This window comes from Protopterus annectens, chromosome 10.part0, assembly GCF_019279795.1.
Source record: "Protopterus annectens isolate FY-2018-M chromosome 10.part0, PAN1.0, whole genome shotgun sequence".
In the NCBI taxonomy this organism is placed as follows: Eukaryota; Metazoa; Chordata; order Ceratodontiformes; family Protopteridae; genus Protopterus; species Protopterus annectens.
The window spans coordinates 495,181,666-495,206,744 of NC_056744.1; positions in this window are offsets into that span (position 1 = coordinate 495,181,666).

Consider the following 25,079-nt stretch of genomic DNA (forward strand, 5'->3'; position numbering starts at 1 on the left):
AGTTTGGGGCCATCCCACCAGGGACGGACATGCTTTTGTTTAAGAGTAGACTTATCAGGTTGACACTGTTTGTCCCACTGGTAGTATCCTGCCAGTAGTCTGTGAGCCAGTGCTGTGCTATGCTTAGCGGTGCGTATTATTAGATTTGCATGATATTTGCCTTTTGGCATTGATTTTCCCTTCATCACTTGTTATATATGTGTCATGTATCCTTGACACATGTGTACATACACTGTATGGGGTCCTGGGAACTTCTACACTTAATTACAATAACACCTCACATCTGGACTTACTGCAGTAGTCCAGTTCACATATGTATGTTCTGTAGTCAGTCATGGCACATATGACTGTAAACTGATGCCTTTCACAGGTTCAGTTTGGTTATACTATGGTGAGAACATGTTTGCTTCTACCTCATTCTTCTCTACTTCTGTTATGGCTTGGTGGATAGCTACTGGGACTATGGTGTATAGGGTCCAGGTTTGTGACCTGCATGGCTGTTTATTTTGTTGCAGGGCTGACAAAGGCCCATTGGATACAGAGTGATTAAGGCACTTTAAAGCAGTTATAAGGCCTTAAGCCCGCTTACTAGTGCATACATATGCTTACTATTCCTTATTTGTGCTTACACCTGCTTACTAGTGCCTTATTCTGTCTGACACTGATACGTCACATGTGCATTTCTTGCGGTACTCCAGTTCATATATATATAAGCTATTTAGTGGGTTTTGCAACAAAAATATTGGTTATAACGTGCTTTCCCATGTAAAATAGACTGTACTACAGTGGGACTCAAACCGGGACTGCCTGCTCATTGGTCAGATGCTCTACCCACTACACTATTGCTGTTCTGCTTCATTTGCATATTTCTACCATAACGTAATACCCATGTTTCCTTCCCCTGGCCCCCAAGCTCCACATACACAGCATCCAACCATTCTCCAGTTGCTAGATCAGCCATACCACACCTCCACACATTTCCCTCTCTGCACGTGTCGGTACTCCTCCATTATACTGTCTCGACCCAAGTTTCTGCAGGCTCTTCATCCATTTAGTCCACATGCATATGATCCTTGCCTTGATCCTCCTCTATGATACTGGTGTAAACATCTATGTGACTCACAATTTTTGGTTCGTCCTGCCAGGGACAGACCTGTTGTTATGTCAAGAGAAGACTTAGCTGGTCTACACTGTTTCGCTCACTGGTAGCATCTCGCCATAGGTTTGAGAAGCAGCGGTTTGCTCACACACCAGGCCAGCCTCATCTCCCGCTTCCGCAAATCGACACCAAAAGTGTGACATTCTGTGCATGAAGCATGCCCACACACCCCCATGGTGTGCACTGTTTTTCATTATTCTCTTCAGTATTATGCAAGACTACTGTTCTCACAGTATGATTGGACAGGCACTGTTCTTTGATACACATAGACTGCTCAGAATACTGCAATTGACCAACGTGCTCATGTTTAATGGTATTAATCTACATACTTACATACATTTCTTATACTGTTGAATGACTGTGCTGGATGATATGTTTGTGATAACAGCAGCTAAATGCTTATCTGCCATGGCTTAGTGGTAACTCACTTAGACTGTAGTGTGCAGGGTTGGGGGGTTGCAACCTGGGAGTGCAGATTATTTTGTTAATAGGCATGACGAGAGCTGTTGGCTACAAAGTGACTAAGGCACTGTAGAACAAGTGTAGGTGGGTATGCACTGGTTTGCATGAGGCTCAGCATTGCTGACCTCTGGTTATGGCGTCTTACACTGAGTTGGCTTCTACATTGCTTAACCGGTGTGGGCATTGCTTACCACCGCCCAAACAGGCTTAAACCTGCTTGCTCCCCCATACTCTTGCACTACTTCCTGTATTTATTTCACATTTGTTGACCGAGATAATCCGACTGGATAATTTTCCATTTTCAGCGGTGGCCTGAGGAGTGGAGCTCCACAGTAAACCCCAGCTACACATTACAAGTAATACTGAGGTGTACGCATTCATAGAGAATAAGAGACTTAACATAGCTACATATCACATTCTTCATATAAAATCTCATAAATCTAATATAGCTAAAAATATATAATTGTGTTTACTTTATACATTTTACATATTTTATGTAAGATGAGGATGGATTGTTGGTTAGATTATGGGTATGTATGTCTTTAAATATGTAAGAGATTTAAAAGTTGTTGGCACCAAAAAACTTATTTAACATCTGAATTTGTCTGTTAGAGTGTTCTGAGGAAGCTTGTGTTTTTACAAGTGAAAGCACTTAACTGTGGAGTTTTTAAACTGTGGAGTTTGTCATTTTATTTCATCAGATAAAAGTTATTAACTACTTCAGTTGCCTTTTTGGTCATTCATTTGATTCTTTTCTTGCTTGAAGTGGTTGGAGCGTTTTACAGAGTTGTGGTGTGGATTTCCCAAGACACGGAGGCATCAGCGACACAGTGGTTTTCAGTTTTTCTGTCATCAGTTTTTCCACTGGTCTGCTTTTTTCTGGATGAAAAGCCCTTAGTGATGAGGTGTGCCACATAGAAGGATTTCCTGAATGTTGCGGTGATGTGGTTATCAAAGGTGAGACCACTGTCCACCTGTGTCCCTAAGTCTCTTATCATACTTTTGGTGTTTAGTGTACTGCCACCTACATGGTAATTCACGGATACATGTTTTTTCCCAATAATCTTCTTCTTCTCTTTCGGCTGTTCCCATTAGGTGTCACCACAGTGGATCATCTGTTTCCATTTCTTCCTGTCCTTTGCATATTGCTGTGTCAAACCAACCACCTGCATGTCCTCTCTCAGCACATCCATAAACCTTATCTTAGGCCTTCCTCTTTTCCTCTCACCTGGCAGCTCCATCCTTAACATCCTTTTCCCAATATACCCATCATCCCTCCTCAGCACATGTTCAAACCAACGCAATCTCGTCTCTCTGACTTTGTATCCAAACCGTCCAACCTGAGCTGACCCTCTAATATACTGATTCCTAATCCTGTCCATCCTTGTCGCACCCAGTGCAAATCTTAACATATTTAACTCTGACACTTCCAGCTCTGACTCCTGCCTTTTTGTCAATGCCACCGTTTCCAACCCATATGACATACCTGGTCTCAGTACCCTCTTGTAGATCTTTCCTTTCACTCTTACTGGTACTTGTCTGTCACAAATCACTCCTGACACTCTTCTCCACCCATTCCACCCTGCCTGTACTCTCTTCTTCACCTGTCTTCCACACTCACCATTACTCTGAACTGTTGATCCCAAGTGCTTAAACTCATCCATCTTCATGAACTCTACTCTCTGCATCATCACCATTCCTCTAGCCTCCCTCTCATTCACACACACATATTCTGTCTTACTCCTGCTGACCTTCATTCCTCTCTTCTCTAGAGCATATCTCCACCTCTCCAGGGTCTCCTCAACCTGGTCCCTACTCTCACTAAAGATCACAATGTCATCTGCAAACATCATAGTCCATGGAGCCTACTGTCTGATCTCGTATGTCAACCTGTCCATTACCATTGCAAATAAGAAAGGGCTCAGAGCTGATCCTTGATGTAATCCCACCTCCACCTTAAACGCATCTGTCACTCCCACTGCAGACTTCACCACTGTCACACTACCCTCGTACATATCCTGTACCACTCTTACATACTTCTCTGCCATTCCTGACTTCCTCATACAATACCACAACTCCTCTCTAGGCACCATATCATATGCTTTCTCCAAGTCCACAAAGACACAATGCAACTCCTTCTGACCTTCTCTATATTTCTCCATCAACACTGTCAGAGCAAACATCGCATCTGTAGTGCTCTTTCCTGGCATGAAACCATATGGCTGATCACTAAATCATCACCTCCCTTCTTAACCTAGCTTCTACCACTCTCTCCAATAACTTCAAGCTGTGACTGATCAGTTTTATCCCTCTGTAGTTACTACAGCTCTGCACATCACCCTTATTTTAAAAATAGATACCAAAACATTTTTTCTCCACTCCTCAGGCATCCTCTGATTTTCCAAGATTTCATTAAACAATCTGGTTAAAAACTCCACTGCCATTTCTCCTAAGCACATCCATGCTTCCACTGGTATGTCATCTGGACCAACAGCCTTTCCATTCTTCATCCTGTTCATAGCTGTCCATACTTCTTCCTTGCTAATCTGTTTCACTTCCTGATTCACTATCCCCACATCATCCAACTTTCTCTCTCTCTCTCATTCTCTTCATTCATCAGCCCCTCAAAGTACTCTTTCCTTCTCCTCAACACACTTTCCTCTCTTGTGAGTACATTTCCCTCACTATCCTTTATCACCCTTACCTGCTGCACATCTTTCCCAGCTTGGTCCCTCTGTCTAGCCAATTGGTATGGGTCCTTTTCTCCCTCTTTAGTGTCCAACCTTTCATACAACTCTCCATACGCCTTATACTTAGCCTTCGCCACCTCTCTCTTTGGCATGCTCCTCATCTCCTTATACTCCTGACTACTTTCTGCATCTCTTTGACAATCCCACTTTCTTCTTCGCCAGCCTCTTCCTCTGTATAATCTCTTGTACTTCCTCATTCCACCACCAGGTCTCCTTGTCCTCCTTCCTCTGTCCAGATGTCACACCAAGCACCTTTCTAGCTGTCTCCCTTACCATCTCTGCTGTAGTTACCCAGCTATTTGGTAATTCTTCACTGCCCCCCAGTGCCTGTTTTAACTCTTCCCTGAACTCCACCTCACAATCACCTTTTTTCAACTTCATAATAATAATAATAATAATAATAATAATAATAATAATAATAATAATAATAATAATAATAATAATTTCTCAATAATAATACAACCAATAAAGTCTTTCTTTCTGAAAGACAGAGAAATACTCAACCTGTGTTGCAGTCTGTCCCTGCACCAAATATCTGCTATCTCCCATCTGGACACCACTATATTATAGGGAAAAGTAAAGAAAACCTCTAACAGCTCCCAAAGAGACAATTTGTTTCTGAAAGACAGAGAAATACTCAACCTGTGTTGCAGTCTGTCCCTGCACCAAATACCTGCTATCTCCCATCTGGACACCACTATATTATAGGGAAAAGTAAAGAAAACCTCTAACAGCTCCCAAAGAGACAATTTGTTTCTGAAAGACAGAGAAATACTCAACCTGTGTTGCAGTCTGTCCCTGCACCAAATACCTGCTATCTCCCATCTGGACACCACTATATTATAGGGAAAAGTAAAGAAAACCTCTAACAGCTCCCAAAGAGACAATTTGTTTCTGAAAGACAGAGAAAGTATGTATTGATATTGGTACACACAAACTGTTAACTAATGGCTGAAATGATCCATGTTTAGATACCTAAGCCTCCCAGACAGGTTTGCCAGCAGCCATACCTTTCTCAAAAGCCTTTCTTCTCTATCTAGCATTGTTTCAAGTACTACTTCTAACCCCCTTATTCTCTCTTTTTTCACTCTTAATATCAGTCTGTAACTGGGCATCTCCCTCTAGCTCCATAGTATCTGACCCTTTGGTGTTGTCTTAAACTTAGTTTATTACTTAATACTTCATCCCTTACTGCTAAAACTCCTTACCTTATCCACATTGTTCTTTAGCTTGCCTTTCTCTGCTCCTAGCTTTCTCAGACTCTCTATACTCCTTCCATCCTTGCACTAGCCATTTGCTAATACTCTCGCTTCCTTTAATATCCTGTCCATCTTGCTATCAGTGCCCAAACCTGTGGCTAACCTCTCACACTCCTAGACTTACCTGCTGGATTTTCCAACTTTGCTGATTGTCTTCATCCACACTCTGCTCTCCTGTCTACCGCTCGTTGCCTCTTCGGGCTCACTCCGCTCCCCTACCCTGCCCCCAATTCCCACCTGCCCCCAGTGGTCCTACATTTATATCTCAGGTAGACACACCCCCAACCAATCAGGCATAATCTCCTCATTATCATACCCTCCCCTCTCACCTCATACCACACCCAGCTTTCTCAAACCCATCCTCCACACTACCTCTTAAAGTCATAATACTACCTTACTTTCTTCTTCTTTCTATTCTTCTTCATCTCTCTTACTTCCCTAACATACACAATGTGTACATTATCTCTCCCAATATACTTTCAAATAACTATCTGTTTAACACTCTTACCTCCTCTTGTAACTACTTATCTCCTAACCTCCTATGAACACCCACTTCACTCTACTCTTGTGTTTCCCTCTAAGTATACCTCTACACCTACCTCACCTTTTACACCAGCCACCTTAAATCTCACTACCAAACCAAACTACCTATTTACCAAACACCTCAAACTTGCTTACTTTAAGCTAAGCAAACAAAAACATAAAAAATATATTGACATCTTACATAATCAATTCCAGCTCCAATATTTCTTATTTCCCCAATCACTATTGGATGGAGACATTCACCCTAACCCTGGCCCAAATAGCACAAACACCAATAGTTGCATTAAACAAGACAAAGCTTCTCCCATATCATCAAACACTTATACCAACTCTCTTACTATAGCTCATCTTAACATACGAAGCATTTGCAACAAAATCTCTCAACTCCATGCCCTTTTAGATGTTCACCATTTTGATATCTTATGTTTATCAGAAACATGGCTAAAGCCAACCATTAAGGATAATGAAATTACCCCTCCCGGGTATAGTATCTTTAGACTGGACCGTAAAACCAAAAAGGGAGGTGGAGTAGCAATTCTCTACAAAGCACAACTTCAAATTAGTATAATAAATCTTAACCTTCCTCTAGACAATAATGCAGAAGTAATCAGCTCAAAACTTCAAATCAACCCTAGTAAAGCTATTAACATAATTTGTGTTTATCTCCCCCCAGGAAATAACACTAACACTTTAGAATGTATCCTTAGCTTTCTGTCAAACAACCTCCCCCAAGAAACACTAGTTCTAGGTGACTTTAACATTGATTGGTATTCCTGTAATAATATTAACCCTACATCCCACATAAACCTATATGGCTTCACTCAACTCATTAACTGTCCAACCAGAACTGTTAAATCCAACAACCATGAATCTATCCTAGACTGGATTCTGATTAATACCCCCCAACAAACCTACCAGTCTGGTACCCTCCCAGATGATCTAAGCGACCACTCTATAACTTATGTCATTAGACACAAAATCAACCTAACCTTACCTGCCACCCTTAGAACACTACGAACAAAAAAGCATTTTAACTCTGAACATTTTCAAGCTGATCTAAAATGTTGTAATTGGTCCTCACTAAAATATCTTCCTCTTAATGGTGCAGTAGAATACTTTAACTCTACATTCTTATCAGTTCTGGACCAACATGCCCCAACCCGTACCATCAGAACCAAAACAAAAGTAGCTCCCTGGCTAACTAACGATACTAGGCATAAAATCAATCTTAGAAACAAATCTTGGTCTAAATGGCGTACCACTAAAAATCTAACTGATCGCCAAAACTTTAGAGAGCTTAGAAACAGCACTAAAAGAGCTATCCTGACAGACAAAAAAAACTATTACCTTCAGTTACAGCACAACACTAATAAGGAACCTAAAAAATTCTGGACCAGTATTAACAATCTTCTATCTCCAGGTCATTCCATTACACCTAATCCCTGTGACTCTAACCAAGAGAACCCTAAACAAACAGCAAATGACTTCAACTCATTCTTCACGAATACTATCCAAACACTTGCTAGTCATCTATCTCCTGATACCTCTAATCTACTTCAACCTACATCAAATTCACCTCCTACCCTCCACTTACAACCTGTCTCTACCTCCTTTATCACATCACTGCTCCAAAAGTTAAAACCTACCACTCCCTCTGCAGACAAACTGCCTGCAGAATTCCTGTAGGTAGGTGCCAAAGCCTTAGCCTACCCTATTTCCATTCTGATTAATAGATCTATAAAAGAAGGAATCTTCCCCTCTATCTGGAAGATATCTCATATCATCCCACTACATAAAGGGGGAAACTCTAATGATTTCTCCAACTTTCGACCAATAGCTCTCCTCTCACCAATCACAAAAATCATGGAAAAATGTATTCACAAACAAATACTAAATCACCTTCTCAACAACAACCTAATTTCTAACTGTCAGCATGGTTTCAGACCCTCACACAGTACCACCACTGCTTTACTCTCCTTCACTAACTCCATTAACATTAACCGCAACAAAAACTATATATCATCCTCAGTCTTCATCGACCTGTCCAAAGCTTTTGATATGGTGAATCATAAACTTTTACTACATATCCTAAAATCTCTGGCTCTTGATCATCTTGCCTTGTCCTGGTTTGCATCTTACCTAGAAAATCGTCAGCAGGCAGTACTTTGGAAAAATTCACTTTATAATCTTCTACCTATCTCCTTAGGCATACCTCAAGGCTCTATCCTAGGCCCTCTGCTATTTTCAGTCTTTATTAATGATCTTCAATCTGCTATCCCATATACTACCTGTATACAATATGCAGACGACTCAACTATAATCTGTACCGCTAACTCTCAAACTGAACTCCAGTCACTTACTCAAAAAGCTTTTAACGCTGTAGAACAATGGTTCTCTTACCGCTGTCTACTCCTTAACCCCAAGAAAACCAAACTATTACTTTTTTCACCTACTCATAAATCTACTCCACCTTACTTTACTCTTACGTCCACTGACGGAACACTCATCTCTCCTGACTTGACCACAAAACTATTAGGAATAACTATTGATAATAACCTCAACTTCGACTTTCACATCAATAACACCATAAAATTAGTTAATAAAAAAATAGGATCCCTTTACAGAATCAAACCTTCCCTAACACCTACAGCAAGGTCCACCATTGCTAGATCTCACCTAATCTCCACTCTTCTCTATGCTTCCCCCATTTACACTAATCTTTCCAAAAACAACATGAAGAAACTAGAAACATCCTATCATAACATAGCTCGATTCGCTGCTGGATCTCCTTTTCAAACTCATCACTGCTTGAACCTAAAAGAACTAGGCTGGATGGAACTTCCTAACCAACTTGCACTTCAACAGATCTTAATTGCTTATAAGATTCTATATCAGCCAACCAACACACCAATACTTTCTAGCCTTATTTCTCCATACAACAACCTGAAACAACTACGTTCTTCTAATAAACTTCTGATTAATATTACCAAACCTAACAATAATGCAGGTGACAGTTTATTCTCCAACTCTGTTGGAAAAATATGGAATAAATTACCCTCTGATATCACTTCTTTAACCTCTTTCCAACTTTTCAAATACCAACTAAAAATTTATCTCAATAAACACTGGCTTTGCTCCTGCACTAATCCAGACTAATGCTAACTCTTTTCTCTACCATTACCCTTGTTAACAAAAAAAAAAAAAAAAAAAAGATTACAATTTTATTTTTTATCTGTTTTACTTGCTATGTTTCTTATGTAACCTTTTATGCGTTTTTGTGAAAGTGTACAACTAATGGAGCTTTTCTCCCCGGGCCTCTGCTGAAAATGGACATATATCCAGTTGGACTAGCCCTGTCAACAAATGTAAAATAAAATAAAAAAAAATAAAGTCACTTCTCATATCAAATTATTAAGGATGATAGCAGATGATAATCTAGAATTTCATCTGTATATACAAAATTGCATTAAGAAACTCACCAAAAACTAAGGATACTTTACAGAGCTAGAAAGTTTCTCACCAATGCAATTAAAATTACACTTGCCACTACTTACCTCCTCCCCTCACTACTTTATGGCATTGCCAGCCCTACTAACCTCCAGGTATCACTTTAAGCTACTTAGGTATAATACTAGGTATAAACTTAGAAGAAGCCATAACTATAAATTATGAAAATATTGTAAACACAATAAAGACTAATGTAGTAAAATTGAATAAATTATATTTAACATTTGAAGATATTTTACAATTAATAAAGATGATTCTACTGCCAAAATTTATATATATATAGCACAAGCCATCCCAGTAATACCAGATACATTTTTTTAAAGAAATAAACATTATTATTAAATTGTCTTTGGTATCCTAACAAAAACAGAATAGCCCTCACTCATTACATTAGATCCTGGAAACAAGGAGGGATAACATGTCCAGGTGTTGAAACCTATATTAAAGCCTCCATTTTCAGAATTATTATAAATTGGATAGATCCAAATTACTCTTCCAATTGGAAATCTCTACACACTGTTATATACTCAGTGGATGATAATCTTGAGTTTCATCTGCATATACAAGATTGCATTAAAAACTCACCAAAAGCTAAGGATACTTTACAGAGCTAAAAAGTTTCTCACCAATGTAATTAAAACTACACTTGCCACTACTTACCTCCTCCCCTCACTACGTTATGGCATTCCCAGCTCTACTGACTTCCAGGCATCACAAAAATCAAAACTTGAATTATGGTATAATAAAGTTTCTAAATATTCAGTAAAAACCCCTTTCAGAACCCCCTACTGTATAATACCAAAAAGACTAAACTGGTTAGAACAGGTTCCTATCACATCATCGAACTTTTACAAGTTCGACCCACATATGATCAAGATCATATGCTCGAATTTGTAAAAGTTTGAGCATGTGAAAGGAAATCTCCATAGGTAGAGGTTTCCATTCTGTTCAGTGTGGTGTGATCTCGGAACTGGTATATTTAACTCATTCCCTCCAGTAGACCTCTTTTGAGTGTGTACCTTTAACTCCCAGTGGGTGTGGCTTCAGCCTTTAAAAAATGAAGTTATCACCTTACAGTTCTAACAAATACTTATTGACAAAGGTCATATATCAATACAGTTATGTTTGCCATCATATATGCTTCAAGATAAAATATTCTGATGCCTTGTGTGTAGCATGGTTTTGGAATTATTAATGCAAATATGAACAGGCAATATTTGATGCCTAGAGGAGCAGTAGGAGGTAACTGCAGAAACGCCTGTAGACGTCATTCGGCTGTAATGAGTTAAGAAGCTGGGGGTGTGGGGCCACAACCACCCATGTGGGTGGTGCAGGGAGGCATGCCCCCCTGCTTACAACAGTTTATTCTGTTGTACATTGTGTTTTTTTTTTTTTTTTTTTTTTTTAGGTAGTCAAAGTTACGTAACTTCGAACATAATGGTTTGACCATTAGGTGTTCAAAGTTACATAACTTCAACTATGTGATATAGACCCAGTTAGAACTACCCCATCAACTAACATGTACACAGCTTCTTACCACCTATAGAATTATCCCACATCCATCTACTTGTCCAGCACTAAATGCCATTTTACTCAACTATCTTCCCAATTGGTCATTACAATCCAATGACCAAAAACTCCTCTCTCTCTCCACAAACCTATTAAATCTGCTGTGTATGATCTGTACTCATACCATGTCGTTAAGGTCTGGAACTCTTTATCTGTATCCATCAGATCAAAACCCTTACTCCAGACCTTTAAAACCATTCTGAAAGTCTTCCTATCCAAAATCTGTCTGTTTTTTTTCAACCCTAAGATAAACTATATCCCTAAATATGAAGAAGTACCTATTCATACATTGCACCTCCTTACTCTCCCTACTTCATTCACTTCCTTACTTCAATCAATTTTTCCATCCTGACTCTTTTTCTAAATATGCTATAACCTTGTTTTTCTTCTCACTTTGTATTGCAATTCCTGCTTGTATTATATTAAATTACCTTTAATAATAAACTGGATTAAAGTTCTCTAAATATTAAATCATTGTCATATAAGTAGTATCTGTTCTTAACCAAAGTTTTCACATTATGTCTGACTTGGAATAATTAAACTGTAGATTTTTTGTATTATTTTTTGAGGATTGTAAAATGATTATTCTTAAAATGTTTTTGTAATACTTTTGAGCTTTTTCCTGCGTCTCTGTTGAAAATGGGCACCTACCCAGTTGGACTTTCCCAGCAATAAAATGTTAATAAATAAACAAATAACATCTTCTAATGAAACCTTGAAATTATTATAGCCCACTGAAGTCAATGGAAAAGACTACTGAACTATAATAAAACAGTAAAAAAAAAACAAATCCATCATATTTTTGGGATTTTGGTTTATGCAATACATGAATTATGTTGTAATCTTAGATTATGAAACTCGATTAAATCACATGCTCTTCCAAGTATCACTCCAGCCACAATGTATTCCTTATAGGTAAAATTATTGTTCTTAAATTGTTTTTTTGTAATTTTTTTTTGCAGATTTTCTCTCCGAGGATCTGCTGAAAATAGGCATCTGCCAGTCAAACTTTCCTGCTAATCAAATGTCAATATATAAATAAATACAAATTACACTTCACCTAAGATATTTGCTTGAAAAGCAGACTTTCTACATTGTCATGCATAGTGACAGAAATGTATTAACACTCTACATATGGTCTTATACCTGAAATACAATATCTAGAGTTAAGAAGTGCAAAATAATCTAAGGTTGAAACATATATACAAATCTGTATGAACTGAGAGGTGCATGTGGAAGGTACTTGCAATGAACACACAGCAAAGCATCAGGTAGGAGTCTGAAATTTGTCATGAGTTTAATGAGAGAATATAAGTATAGACTTTCTTTATAGTCACATATACTGTGAGAAAAGTAAAAAGGAGCACCAACTTTATACAAAAAATAAGATATCCAGATTCCAGAACAATAAAGTGAGATGTGGCTGAAATCTTCTAGGTGACCTGAAGCAAAACTAGATGAACCAGACAGTGCATGCATGAGGACATTGTATACAACACAATGTAAGCTAGGCAAATGTAGAGCTGAGGCTGAAATTTTATCTCACAATACATTTGCAAAAATGGACCAAAATACCACAGCAAAGAAAGTTTAACTAAGGCATAAAATGTAAACTATAATCTATTTTGATATTCATTGTTACTGCAAAGGCAATACTAATGTGCAGACTTTCAATACTTTTATGGTACTTTATATTCAAACTGAACAATTATACTTTTATACCCAAAATTATAATATCAAGAGTGTGAGTAAAAAAAAAAAAAGCTGAGGTTGAAATATACTTTCAGCAAACATTGTGACCTAAAATAAAACTGCATGAACCAGTAGTGGAATTAGGATGTGATGAGATGTAATGCAACAAAGATCTTAGTAAACTGAGTCAGAAATAGCAAATTAATAACTGGTAAATCAATGTACATGTTTAAATTCAGGCTTATAGAAGGAAATAAAGAAAAAAGGAATGAAAGAAAAAAGAAAGAAACAAAAAAAAGAAAATGAAAGAAAGAGAAACAGGTCAGATAAATGAACGTGCAATTCGGTGTCAGAGCTTATACTTCACACTGGTGGGATTTTGACTAATAAGCTTACAAAACAAATAAAATGGTGAAAAAATAAAATAAACAATACAAAATAAATAAATAAATAAATAAACAATCAAATGCGATATAATTTATAAGAACATGTCTGTTAGAACAGTGTCATAAAAGAATATCAGCTGTCCACTCAGCCTGCACTGAAAGGTAATGCTTCAACACAAAAAAATCAGGTCATATTAAAATATTTTAAATATCTAAGGTACCTAAAACGCATGATTAAATCATGTTTACATCGTGAGTTACAACTAAGAAAAAGCTGCAATAAATCAAAAAATTGTATTTTTCTGCTTCACCTGATTGCTATAAATAGAAGCATGTTTTGAACAAATATATAAAGTCTCATCCTTTGAGCACATTACTCATTTGCCAGTCATAGACACAATACAGAAAAAAAAATGTGTATCTTTCAGCTAAGAAAGGGACAGTTTGCGGACATGGCTAGAGATCAAAGCAACATGAATTTGCAGCAAAGTAGTCTACTAAAAGGTATAGAATGATTTTCAATCCTATAAACAATAGCAGAGAGAAAGGTATAACATGTGTGGCATATATAAAACTCCAGACAATGCTCAGACTAAAGTAATGTATCCCAAAAATCTGGGAAAGGAACTTCGCAGCTCAATGACCTGAAAATCAAAATTAAGGCATGTCTGTCTGTATAGTTATCTATCTCTATGTATTTGTCCCTTTATCTTTACAGACACACACACACGCGCACACACACACACACACACACACACACACACACACACACACACACACCTATGTTTCTATTAATCTAGGTATCTATCTATATGCATATATATGTTACTTACCTGTGTGTGTGCATATAAACACAGAAGTCTTAACACAATTGTGACATTCAACCTATGCTAACTTATTACATCAGATGTACATATGGTAAACAATCTTTGAGATAAAGGGTATGGGGAGGCCTCTTTCCCTGTAAATGGACACATTGTAACTGCTGTAGATGTCATTCATGCATTACAGTATAAGGCTACACAGTACTAAAAGGCACTGAATGTGGATGTTGAACACCTGAGCATTTGGTTACAGAAAATACATGATATTATCATGGATGACTGTGCCACGGTAGGTATCACTACAATTGTGAGATATGTCAGTATGTGAAGGCAGTGCATTTTTTTGCTGCAAGGGATATATGTGCCTGTAATTGCAGTACTAAGTCAACACCATACAGAATGTGATCTCATTAACCTCATACCAGAGGATAACACTTCCTACATGTGTTATATAAGGAAAATGTACCCCTATGTCACCATTACTCTGAATAAAAGCATTGCTATTTAAGAAATTATCACAGCTTTTTGTAACATGAATTAACATCTATACATGTACACAGGAGATGTGCTTGACAACAGTGTTATTGACATGTATAGTCACAATATGACTGACACTGAACTCCAACTGTGAGATACTGCAGTTATGGCAGCATTACATAATCATTGTGTGGCCAAAAAGTTATTTTCCCTGAGAATACTAAGGATTTGCTAGTATAACAGTGTACCACAGTAAATCAATCTCATATGTGGAAGTGTACTTAAAGGTGGTTGTGAAGTGGCCAGCAGTATATGACAAGGTCACACTATTTAAGTAGAGACAGACTCAAGCCACCTACCTGTCCACTTACACTATCTATACAGCACATTAGCAGCAACCAGTGGCACAGGTAAAGACTGTACAAGTAAGGCAAATAGCATATATGAAGGGATGACATCAGTGTATTGCCTAGGACATGTGTCAGTTAAAAGGACTTTTACAGCCATTGGGGTTGTAAAAGTTGGCCCTGCAAATGTGTGTAAACCAGTCCTGAATTAATTTGTAGTCAAAAAGCATATGTGAAAGTTAAACACTACTGTATTCAAATCTAGTACATAGCTGCTTACATTCTAGAGAATAGTGTAAAAAATACTCGTAGCACAAGAGAAATCTGACATTTAAAGTGTGACACTTCACTTTAGAAAGAAAGGCTTTATTGGTGTGCTGCATTAAGGGTGTAGGCAGAGAATATAATTTTATAATCATGTTCTCTTTTTTGCTATCCCACAAACCATCTGTTATTTAAAAAATGGAAACGTTCCGCCCACTTAACAACTTTTTGCATCACTTTCCTTCTAAAAGCAAGAAATTGATATATTGAAACATTCATTTAGACAGCTGTGGACATAGTATGTGGACATAGTATGGCCTAAAAAAGCCATGGTTTCTTTAAGTAATGGACAGAAAATTGTACTCAGAGTACAAAGAGTATGCCTAGCTACACCCATGTTGCAATTAAGTATGGTTGTGAAAGAAGGGATTAGAGGAAGCTGGAGTCATGTAGCAGTTTAAAATGTTTGTTCAGACTAAAAGTTGATTGACTCAATCCTTACCTAACTGTAAACACCTTTACACACACACACACACACACACACACACACACACACACACACACACACACACACACACACACACAGCTTCGACATATTAATCAATAAATATCCTACCTATCTAGTTACACAATGTAGAAAGCACTGTATTAACTACAAGCACCATAGCACAGGTCTGTCCCTTAGGGGGAGACAGTGTATTTTTGTCAGGATGACCTCATCTGTGTGTTTTGGGGATGATGTTTCACTAAAATGTTTGATAACAGAGCTGTGTGCACATCTAAATGCATTCACTTTAGGGTTATTGGATATAGCACCAAGTATTTTACACACACACACACACACACACACACACACACACACACACACACACACACACAAGTTTCCCATGTTTGGCATCAAACCTCCTACATATCTAGTTACACAATCTAGAGAACGATGTATTAGTTTCAAGCCCCACTGGTGAAGACTGACATTAACAATGTGAAATAAGACATTTGAACTTTTTTAAGATCCAGTGTTTGAAAAGATGTGCATGTGCAACAAATGTGTATGTGTGCACAGGGAAATGTGACGTCACCATGATTGTCATATATTATGACATAGTTCTCAACTAAAATTTAGATACTCTCCTTCATGTACATTGCATTTCCATGAGGAACATTGTCATGTATCACATTATGGGATGCTATAGACATTCATTTTTGTACACTCCTGGGTTGTCAGCCAAACTTTCCGACTTCATGTTGGGATGGCAGTGCTGTTGTATTGTCTCATACTTGCACTGTGTGCATTGCCAAGACAAATATGCAAGTCATACATAGGATGGTGCATTGCAGAATAACAGAGACAGATTATATGAGAATAGGATAACCACACTTGTAACACAGTTGCAAGTGTAAACACTGTGGATCTGGCATACATTAAATGACTGAATTAATTGAGCCAACATCATTCTGAAGTCAAGATAACCTATTGTAAAAGTAAAACAGACATGCAAGCATTGTACAATCTAAAACAGTAATTTGAATTTTTGAGTGCAGTGTTGCCAAGATGGATTGCACTGCTAATGGCAAAGTGTTATCACATGCATAATAATATCCTGAAATGATGAACTTAGAATGATTCTCTGTGTTGATCTGTGCTGACATTCAGCTAAAGATCTTTATAAGATAGGCTTCACAGTAGGTTGCTGGGACATTAATATAGCAGCAGGATAATGATGTGTTCAATAAAACTGACTACAGGAGTCAGACAAAATATCCTGAAACATTTTTTCATCCATTTGGATTCAAACCTTTAGAGCATTCCAAGAAAAACCTTTATACTTGAGTATTATCTAAGCACACCATGTAGGATTACTTCTGATGGTTCACATTTGACACCACATTACACCAAACATGAATATATGTATTCAGCTTCATTACCCTATTGGCCACTGTAATCTGTACATCTAACTATTTAGCTTGTTGAGAAGCACATTAAACTGAATAAACTTTGCTTAGCACAGAGGCACAAAGAGCAACAAAGTAATGTGGTCAAAGGCAATAACATCACAAGATATTGCCATAAGCTGTGTCTTTCCATTTAGCCTTAGTTGCATTTGTTGCCTGGTGACAGACACTGCACAAATGCAAAGATGGAAAAATAATGATAGAGAAAGATGATACATTAACAGGGTGACATGGAGGCAGGGACAAAGTAATGTATGACGGAAGAAGGATAATGGTGGCTCATAACAATATGTAGTCAACAGTACACATATAAAATAGTATATCCAAAACAGCCAGCACACTTAGCTAATGACTGGATTAGAACCCTTGAAAGTAGTCCAAAATCTTTCTATACATGTGAGCATTAGCTCATCATGCCACAAAGAAATTATTACTTCACAACATTAAGATAAACAGTTGAAGCACACTGACAACTTACTGAAGCAGAAGGGGTGAACAGAAAGAGACAGAGACAGATGCAGAGAAAAATGGCCACAATGTATCATATGGGACATCCACGTCATCTGTGTATCATATGGGACATGCAAGTCACCTGTATGGTATGTTAGTTTCACTTATTAAACCATCATTAATCTGTCATGCTGGGGACAATAAGGTTGACTTAATTAGCCTCTCTGTTGCGACTGCAATGATTTTGCAAATTATGTTTTGCTGCACTATTCAAACGGTATATTTAAAAATGTTTTATATGGAGAGAAATACAGATGATTGCAGTTTAATATATGATAGGAATATGAAACATCAGGAATTAACAAACTGACCTACATCTGTAATGGAACACATGACATTATGCAAAAACATCAGGCTACAAACAGGGTAATTATCTCAACACACCACATAGGAATGCCTACCTTATTACAGCAAGCAGCCTAAGAATTGCTACATTAACTTTTCCACAGCACTGCATTTCGTCAGCCTTTACTCTATATTTTCACAATGCTGCAGATTTAAGCATATTTACCCAGAAGTAATGAACCACTGCAGATTACAGTGAAATCTTCTGATTTTGCAATACCAAGTTAAACAGCATTCACTGTTACTCAACATTGCTGCTCTATGCCAACTGCTGCATAAATAACAAGAACATAAAGTGAAGGCTTCTGCATGGGACACTTCTGGCCATGTGTATTGCATGTGAATCTATTTTTTGACCAGAGTAAATGCATGAAAAAGGGATGAATAGGACACTGGTGAAAATGGGGTTGGCAAGTAGATGCTAAGACAGGGGGAAGAATATAGGAATTTCCAGGAGGGTTATGGAAGATCACCGTATTTAGCCACTTCTTCACAACACAAATGTACAATTGTACACACAATGTCATGATTTTGCAGAGTCACCACACCAGTGATGGGTGACAATAACAGAATAATGTTGTAGGGCCAAATGATGTCACATAAGTGATGTGGAGACCTATGTATGGGGTGCAATTTTGTTTGGCAGATAGGTGTCCATTTTTTATTATTATTTTTTGAAGAGAAAGGAATGTTAGAAAATGTGCAATAAAAATGTGAGGGTCATGTAGGAAAGGCAGATTAGGAAGAATGGGCAGACATACAGGATATACAAAACAGACATGGATGTTGATTGAGGTAAGAGGTTGGGAGACACCATATTTGGGGATAGGTAGGGGACATCAGAAGTGCACCCACATCCAGCTTGAGAACAGTGAAAATTCAGTTCTCGCCCTAGGAGCTGTCACTCCTGTTACCTGCAGCAGCTCCCTGGATCAGTGCCATCTTTCCAATCCAATGCAAAACCTTTTCGACCCTGTTGATATGTCCAAAAATCCTGTCAGGTCCTTCCTGGTGGCATAATTCTCCATCTCCACTACTACTGCTCCTGTTGGATACCATTGCACCAGCAGCTGAGAAGAGCTACCTAACACAGTTGGAACAATTAGGAAATGGGTTGTGGAGGCAACACTGAGAAGTTATGAACGCAAAGAGCTCGCTGTCTGTGCTGCCATCTGAGGAGGTATAATGGGCTGAATAGCAGTGGTCAGTGCACCTCTCTGTGCTGTTAATATTCAACAAAAACATCAATGAAACCCACAAAATATTTGGTGAACAATCAAACTAATTGTCCACCCTGGACACACCACTACTCCTTCTCCCAATATAACAAACAGTTCAGAGACCATAGCTGAAAACTTTAACAAATACTTTGCCAGAAGTATTCTATCCCTAACCAAAAATAACCAGTGTACTGAAGAGTACTTATCCTAGCTATCCAATAATAGGAATAACACTTTCACATTGCAACGCATCTCTAGCAAAACCATAGAAAAACTTATAAGAAAACTAAAGCCTACAACTATTGCTGCTGATAGCCTACCAACTGAATTTCTAAAAAATAGCAGCCAAAGGAATATCCTACCCCATATCAATGCTGATTAGCCAGTCTATTACATAACAATATGTCCCTTTAATCTGGAAAATCTCACATATAATACCTCTCCACAAAGGTGGACAGTCCACTGACCTTACTAATTATAGACCCATCAGCATCCTATCCCATCTATCAAGATTATTAGAAAGATGCATTCATTCTCAACTCCTCCATTACCTTACAAACAACAACCTTCTAGCCAAATCCCAGTGTGATTTCTGACCCTATCATAGCACCACCATGGTACTTCTCAGCTTTATCAATACCTTTAAACTATTACAGAAATTAAGTAAAAATAGTTTCAACAGTATTCTTCAATATGTCCAAAGCCTGTCACACAGTCTCCCATAGCAAGTTACTATCTATACTTAGCAACCTTAACTTTAGCCCTTCCACTCTCTCCTGGTTCCAAATCTATCTAACAAACCATCAGCAAGCAGTAATGTGGCTACATGACTTCTGTTCTGTACAACCAGTCACATTCAGCATTGCACAAGACACCATTCTCAGACTCTTTCTTTTCAGCATCTTTACTAATGAACCTCAGTACTGTCTGCCCACTAGCTCCAACTATTCATTACGCAGATGACTCCACACTTATATGTGCACCATCTACCATGCAACAACTACAAGATATAACTGAAAAAATCTTCTGAAATTGAATCATGGCTGGTTAACTCACAACTCATTCTTAATCCTAAAAAAACTAACTCATGCTCTTTCATCCCACCAGAACCCCAGACACCCCCCCCCCCCCGCCAAATTTTACATCAGTGCTTCAGACAAGACAATTATAACCCCAGAACCACAAACAAAAACTGCTAGGAGTTCTAATTTAGAAAAAAATAGATTTGATTTACATATATCAGAAAACAGTTAAGAAAGTACTTAAAAAATTCTAACAGAGTTCTCGACTAGCCATAGCCAGAACACATCTCTTATCAACTCTCCTCCATGCCTCCTCCATTTTTACCAACCTGAAAAAGGCAGACCTAGACAAACTAGAAACATGCTATAATACAATAGCAAAATTCATCACAGATTCTTCACATAGGACACACCACTGCCTTTCCTTAAGACAAAATATCTTGGCTATAATTCCCACATCTCCTAACATATAACCAGTTAGCCATGGCCCATAAACTTATCAATCATCCTTGATAAAACCTCCCTGCTCTCCTAAATGCAGTTCAACCTTATTCCAACAAATGTTTACTTTGATCAGCAAATAACTCATTATTACAAGTCACCAAATCCAACAACATTGATGGGGGCTCTCTATATTCAAGTCATGTTGCAAAAATTTGGAATTCACTTCCTCTCTCTATTAGAACCACTAGCAACTTAACTCAATTTATAAACAACTCAAGCATTATTTTTCTGACTCCTGGCTTTGCTAATGTAATACCCCAGGCTAGCAAAGAATAGCCGTGTTCTTATTTCCCTTCCTCAAAACAGCTATCATACATACATGTCACTACATTACTTGCTCATCCTTCTTCCACCCTTCTGCACATCTACTGCCTGTCTCTGCCTTTATCTCTAAATAACCATTTCTTATCAAAGCTCCACTCTTCCTCCACATCTCTCATTCAGTCTCACTTTCTCTTCCTCCATTCTACCTGTCTCACCTCTGTTTTACCTCATCTTCTCCCCCTCGACTTTAAATTAAATGACATAAAATGCATGTAATGCAACTCCTGCCTTTAATTGTAAATAAAAATTTATAGCTAATAGTTAACATTCTACAATAATGGATATGAATATGTATACCACGAGTAACTACAAGTTCCTTTGAACAACTACATAGAAAACTCAGCCAACTTATTTCCAATTTTTGTCATACATAAGTTGTTATAAATTAAGTGATTCTTGTCATGTATTTTTAACATTGTATAAAATCTTACTATATGTATTTTCTTTTTGTAACTGTTGCTATGATGGAGCTTTTCTCCCAAGGCCTCTGCTGAAAATGGACTCTGGCCAGTCAAACGTTTCTGGTAAACAAATGTAAAATAAAATAAATTCAAAAAATAAAACAGTAGAGGGAGGCAAACAAAAGAGATAATTAGATACATGACATGCCACAGTACTGTATTTTTTCAATAAAATTTGTTTGCCAGTACATAAACAATTATGATAATTTACTATTGTATACCTCTGCCACATCCATATATGATGGAAAGGCATTTATATGTCATAAAATAAGCAAATCCCATGATTATGATATAACAAAGAGCCTTTATTTCCCTATAACAGATAGGAAATATGCATATAATTGCAATTACCAAAATGTAATTCTTCCTGACATATTATTGCCATTAATAATTTATAAATACTTATCCATTAATAAAAAGTAATTGATGTTTCTGAGTACTGAACCCACACATACTTAAGCCAATGTTCTCATTGTCTAATGCAAGTAGCAAGAATTATTGGGGAAGACATCCATGCTTGAGATGAAGATTGAGGTATGCTCAATTAAGGAATAAAAATAAATTTCTAGATTGAATTTGGACCTGAGTCATACTTACCCCATGCCTCTCTGAGGGGAGTTAATCTTTACTGGTGTACCTCATGGTTCCTAGCCATGTCCTCTATAGCTGTACAGTATAAAAGGAAAATCAAAGAAATATATGTGAAAGCATAATGAGTATCTGCATTGGCTGGCCAAATAATTACTGCCATATCATAGACAGTTTATGGGTTAGTTTATGTACACAACTGGGTTGTGTTTGTAGTCCTATAGTCAGCCTATCATTATCTTAGGAGGTCCTGTTTGTGCAACTTAAGGTCATTATAGTGATGATAACATTGTTCCCAGTGCATGGCATGCCTGCTGTTTTGGACACAGCCTTGGCTAAGCTTTTCCAAGCCTCGGCCTTATACTAAGACCTGGTATAAACCTGCTGCAGCAGCCTATGGCTATAGTGCTTCATGAGGATTGCCACACATATCCTGGGCTCCTCAACACTTCACCTTTGTGCTGTCTTTAAAAGTCAACCTAACAAAACATGTTTGAATTGGGATCCAGTTCAGATCTTCCAGGTAACTGGTTGTGCACAAAGGTGCACAGCCTTGCCAACTGCATTTTCACATTTGAAAGCATTATTTACATTACATGGGGTAAGTGACATCACTTATGTCACATATCAGTAAAGGTGGGAAACATGGCACTGAGCTTTGCCATTCATGATGGTCAACCTACTGACACAGGTTATAGTGTTCAACAATGGAGTGCTTAATGGCATGCCCTTTACAACTTGCAGTTTGGAAGGAGAAATAGGAGCATTTCTGACATATTGTAATGCTGTGGCTTATACAACATTAAAGTATTATTATACCAGATGAGAATCAAACTCATGGTATAAAGCATGTAAAAAAATGAAACATGGCTGATTAACCACCATTGACACAAGAGAACCATTTTTAAACATGGAAATCAAAATTATACTCATTTGGGAATGAATGAAGCTACGCTTCAGAGAGGCCTGTATGCTTGTGATTTTAATTATTCCTTGGAATGTATTCAAATTAAAAAGTGATTATTTCTGTTGGTAAATATATTTTGTATGGATGGAGTTGACTGAGCTGAGTAATTCAGATCGATGTATGTCACATACATACTTCACAAGACATAGCTGTCCTAAAACATAGTTTGATTATCTTATGAGTAATTATTATAACAAAATGATTGTGCCCATCATACATATGCAAGTGATGTTTATATTAAATGTCATCTTTATCAGGTTGAAGAAATTGGACAAACATTAGCTTATGGTTATATGTGAAAGATTAATAATATATTCAAAATAGAACATTTTACTTATGTAAGCATTACTGTTACATTACTTGCAAGAAATGTGTTTAATAGAATCATTTTTATACTTTCACAGTCATAAATGAAATATTGTGATAAATAGGATCCTTATACCCATTGTAAAAGTAACTTTTTGCTGGATTTGCATCCTTAGTCAGGTGTTTTCTTTATCTAGCCTCACTGCACTTATACCTTGTGCCACAGTGATAGATATATGACAGGTGGAAATGCTCTACTCAGTACTGTCCAGAATGCTGAGGAAAGCACACAGTCGCCAGGTGTAATTGCGCTACATAAGGCAGCCTAAACTAAAATTTTCACTTTTGTCCATGGGTAAGGAAATGTATTTGCAAATTTCCAAGTAAAGAACAAATCCAAATTAAAAATAATACTATAAACACACACACACACACACACACACACATATATATATATATATATATATATATATATATATATATATATATATATATATATATATGTGTGTGTAGAGAGAGAGAGAGAGATAATAAATTCAATGTGATCTCAACACAGGATTCAAACAATGCCTCCTGTGACTTATTTTACTCACTTCACTTCAGTCATACCTTGTGTCACAGAACTGGGCATCTTTCAGGTCCATTCTCTGCAGCAAGTGCAATCCATGGTGCAGAGGGCCACACAATGATGTCAAGTACATAAGGCAGCCTGAACTAAAATTTTCACTCTTTTTCCTTAGGTAGTGAACCTTGTTTGCATGCTACCAAGTAAAGAGCAAATGAAAATGACTAAAAAAATAGAAATATTATATACTGTAAATAAATGCAATGCAATCTCTAAACAGGTTATGAATAATGCTTCATGTGTCTTCTTTTTCTAAATTTAGTTCAATTAAACCTTGTGCCATAGAATCTGACATCTGTCAGGTGCATTTTCTGCAGTAAGTATTATCTATGGTGCCAAGGGCTACCTGACAACAGCAGGCATATCTGCTCAACATAAAACAACCTAAACTAAAATTTTCACTTTTTTCCTTAGGTAGTGAGCCACTTTTGTGTGCTGCTGAGTAGAGAGCAAATGAAAAAAGCATTATAAAACTATATATGAAGAGATAAAAGCTGACAGTGAATTAAATGCAATTAATGGGTATATGTAGCAATGACCAGATCAAGAATTGCATTCAAGTAATGCATTCATCCTTCTCACCTGTCATTGCACCATCAGAAATGTACTTTGTGGAAATATTATCAGACTTGTTAAGGACAAATAATGTAAAAGTAGATAGACAAAAACTCACATGCTGTTAACAATAGTGACAAGAGTTGTTTTTAAGCAACACAATGTCTTCTTCTCTAAGCTCACTGCACTTACACTTTGTGCCACAGAGAAAGTCAACTAACTGGTGTAGTTCTTCACTGAGTACTGCTCAGAGAGTGCTGATAGTCCTACAATGTTGGCTTGTGCTACATAGGACAGCCTAAACTAAATGTTTCACTTTTTTCCTCATTAAAGTAAAATTTTGTGCTGAGAAATGGCATGCAAATATAGACATCAATATTTATCAGAAGCATTCAGACAACTCATTTGGGAATAACAACTTGAAGACACATGGACTGAATCATGGTGTATGTCTATCAAT